Source organism: Amborella trichopoda, chromosome 11 (assembly GCF_054954075.1).
Source record: "Amborella trichopoda isolate Santa Cruz 75 chromosome 11, AtrichopodaSantaCruz75HAP2 v2.0, whole genome shotgun sequence".
NCBI classification, from domain to species: Eukaryota; Viridiplantae; Streptophyta; class Magnoliopsida; order Amborellales; family Amborellaceae; genus Amborella; species Amborella trichopoda.
The window spans coordinates 11,461,473-11,465,960 of NC_142346.1; positions in this window are offsets into that span (position 1 = coordinate 11,461,473).

The following is a 4,488-nucleotide window of genomic DNA, read 5'->3' on the forward strand; positions in this document are numbered from 1 at the left end:
TCATTCTTTTAGAAGTAGTTTAAACTCATTATGACATAATTTGGTTAGTAAACCATTCAATACAAAAACATGTCAAGTTTTTGGAAAATTTCCTGTTATCACTATAGTGACATCTTTATAGAAAAAAGGGCATAATTTCTAAACTACAGGGAATTTCTTTTGATTCCAAGACCATATTTAAATTAGACTCGCTCATCTTTCATTTAAAAGTGGTTGAGTTGATTCTAATATGATTTCTTTTATAAACTGTTCAATACAAAAACATATAGAGTTTCTGGAATTTCTTTTCACAATTCTGGCATGTTTTAAAAAATAACTCATAACTTTCCAATAAAAAGAGATATTGATATGGGGTCTTTTCCCTTTTAAAATAGACTCAAAGGGGTACTTCCCCACAAAATTTCATAATCAATAGAGGTAATTTCAGTGCATAAACAATTACTCAAAAGAGAGTCACAATCCTGAAAAAACAGAGTGCATACTTAACAAAATTTAAGAAGCATCTTTCCACAATTATATACTTATCCTTACTCAATTTTCATGCTAAAACAAGTAAGTTAAACATGCATCAAACAAGGCATGAAACATGGGATCTTAAATCCACTTACATACACTAAAGACTTCAAGTTTTCCCCCACACAGGCCAAGCTTCCAAAATGGTTTTAAGCTTGAGGTTCTAAGTGTTTTGAAAGGGCGGTCATGGGAGAGAGTGAGAGAGAAAAACTCTTGAGAGGGGTGTCAAGAGAGATACTTATAAGCAAAGAGGGGGAGGCAACAGGCATGTGCCATGCATGGGGCACACAGGTGTCATACAGTGGTACACAAGTGGCATTTAGTGGCATACAAGTGACATACATGTGCCACATGGCACTCATAGAAGTTCCCTAGACAGCCATATACATTCACTCTCGGCAGCAACGCTCACGGCGGTGTCATTCTCAGCGGCAACGCGCACGACGGCTTCCTCCTTGGCAGTAACGCTCACGACAGTAACGCGCATGGTGGCAACACGTACGGCAACTTACTCCTTGGTAGCAACGCTCATGGTGGTAACACGCATGATGGCAACACCCACAGCGGGATCGCGCACGGAGGCATCGCGCATGGCGGTGACGTGCACCGCGGTGTTGTGCACCATGGTGACACGCACGGCAACATATTCGTCATGCGCGGTGACCTCCTTCGTCATACACGGCGGCTTCCTTTGTTACGCATGACGGCTTCCTTCATCACTCACGGCACGTCCTTCGTCACGCACGGCAGGTCCTTACATCAACCCCCCCTTAAGAAGGATTTTTTTCCTCAAAATCATACTTCTTCTAATCAAACAATTGGGGGTACTTATCCTGAATCTCATCTTCCCACTCCCAGGTCGACTCTTCCCATGAATGGTATTGCCATAAAACCTGGATCAGAGGGATCTCCTTATTACACAATACCTGCACATTTCTATATAGTTTCCCAACTGGCTACTCGATGAACGTCAGGTCTTCTCTGATCGGAATCGGCCCGTACCTTAGAGTATGGGACGGGTCAGATTGGTACTTCCTTAATAGAGATACATGAAACACACTGTTGACGTTCGCCAACTAGGGTGGTAGAGCAAGTCGATATGCCATGCCTCTTCCTCTCTCCACAATTTCAAAAGATCCAATATAACGCGGGCTCAACCTCCCTTTCTTGTCTAATCTCATAATGCCTTTAGTTGGCAATACCTTCGAGAAAACCTGATCGCCCTCCTCAAACTCGATGTTTGTTCTTCGGTGATCGCTGTAACTTTTTTGTCTATTCAGAGCTATCCTGAGGCTATTTCGAATCAAAGAAATCTTTTCTGATGTCATCTAGACAATTTCTGGTCCTAAAATCCTTCTCTCACCAATCTCATCCCAACAAATGGGTGACCTACATTTTTTTTTATACAGGGTCTCAAAAGGCGCCGTCTGAATACTGTCTTGGAAGCAATTCTTATAGGGGAATTCAATCAGGGGTCAATGATCATTCCAATGTCCCTTGAAATCAAAGACACAAGCCCTTAACATATCTTCTAAGGTCTGAATGGTCTTCTCTGATTGTCCATAGTCTGGGGGTAGAAGGTAGTGTTAAAAGTAAGTTTCCTTCCCAAGGCTGATTGCAGACTAGCCCAAAACCTAGAGGTAAATCTAGTGTCCCTATCGGACATGATGCTGACAGATATTCCATGCAACCTCACTATCTCCTTGATATATAGCTGGGCCAGTTTTTCTAAGGTGTAGGTCATGCAGATCAACAAAAAGTGGGCAACTTTGGTTAGCCGGTGCACAACGATCCAAATACTGTCATGCCCGGAGCTCATTCTGGGCAAACCAGAGACAGTCCATAGTAGTGTGCTCCCATTTCCATTTCAACATGGGTAAGGGCTACAACAATCCGACGGGTCTCTGATGCTCAGCTTTCACTGGTTGGCATGTCAAGCACTTAGAGACAAACAATGCAACTTTCTTTTCCATGTCATTCCACCATAACGTTTTCTTCAGGTCCTAATAGATTTTAGTACTCTTGGGATGTATAGTATAATGAGAGCGGTGAGCTTCGTCCAAGATAGCTCTCTTCACATCCTTATTAATCGAGATACAGACCCGATTTTTGAATCTCAACAAGTCATCACTGCTCATAGAGAAATTGTCTTTTCTTTCCAACTTCATTTCTTCCAAAAGTTTCATGAGCTGGGGATCTTTCTTTTGTGCCAACCGGATTTGTTGAAAAAGCTAGGGCTCTATCCCTATGTAAGTTGTCATACTTACTATACTACCAAGGGGCGGAGCTGGGTGCCATCCCACTACATCCTCTAACAACTTCATCTCTCAGACTATTAAATGAGCTACCGATAATACGGGCTTCCTGCTTAAAGCATCTGCTACCACATTAGTTTTGCCCAAGTGATATTGGATGGTACAGTCATAATCGTTCAATAGGTTCATCCATCTCCTTTGCCTCATGTTCAACTCCTTCTGGGAAAACAGGTACTTGAGGCTCTCATGGTCCATTAATACCTTAAATTGGCCTCCAAAGAGGTAGTGTCTCTAGATTTTCAAGGCGAATACTATAGCCGCAAGCTCTAAATCATGGGTTGGTTAATTTTGTTCATACGACTTTAACTGTCTGGAGGCATATGCAATGACCTTCACTCGCAGTATAAGCACACATCTGAGCCCTTTATGAGAGGCATCGATGTAAACTGTAAAGTCCTCATTTCCTTCTGGTAAGGTTAGTATTGGAGCCGTAGTCAGTCTCTTCTTTAGCTATTGAAAACTTTTCTCACAGTAATCTGATCATACAAATATCACATTCTTCTGGGTTAGACTAGTCAAAGGGAGCGCTATTTTTTAAAATCCTTCTACAAAGCATCTATAATAACTTGTTAACCCCAGAAAAATATGGACCTCTAAAACATTTGTTGGTCTTCCCCACTTGAGCAGGGCTTCAGCTTTAAAAGTGTCAACCACGACCCCATCCTTAGAAATAACGTGCCCAAGGAAGGCCACACTAGGAAGCCAAAACTCACTCTTGCTCAACTTGGCATATAACTTTTCCAACCTTAAAGCCTGAAGGACCACTCTCGAGTGATGCTCATGCTCTTTTAAGCTCTTCAAAGACACAAAAATATCATCGATAAAAACAACAACAAAATCATCCAAAAGGGTATGAAAATTCTATTCATCAGATCCATGAATACAGCTGAGGCATTAGTTATACCGAACAACATTACTAAAAACTCATAGTGGCCATATCGGGTTCTAAATGCTGTCTTGGGAACATCCCCCTCCTTGACTTGCAGTTGATGATAACCTGATCGGAGATCAATCTTAGAGAACCCTTGGGCCCCTTGAAGCTAGTCAAAGAGGTCATCAATCTTAGGCAGGGGGTACTTGTTCTTCACTGTTACTTGATTCAACTGCCTATAATTTATGCAAAGTCTTATGAATCCATTCTTTTTCTTGACAAACAGAATCGGCGCACTCCAAGGTGACACACTGGGTCGGATGAATCCCTTTCCCAGTAGTTCCTGCAATTGCTCCTTCAGCTCCTTCAATTCTTCTGGGGTCATTCTATAAGGGGCTTTAGAGATGGGAGAAGTGTCAGGGACCACATCTATCTCAAACTCTACCTCCCTTACAAGAGGCAAAGATGACAATTCCTCGGGAAAGACCTCTGAGTATTCTCTTACCACTGGTATCTCTTCTAACTTGGACTGGACATCCCGATTCTCTATCACATGGGATAAGTATCCAACACATCTTTTAGCCAAAAGATGGTAAGCCCGAATTGCCGAAATAAAATGTAGAAGGGGAACCTCCTTGATACTAACAAAGTGCAACTCAGGTTGTATAGGGTGTTTAAGGGTAACAGTCTTATCCTAACAGCCAAAAGTGGCATGGTGTGTGGATAACTAATCCATGCCCAAAATAATATCAAAGTTCGAAAATCTAAAAGTATCAAGTCTATGGCAGG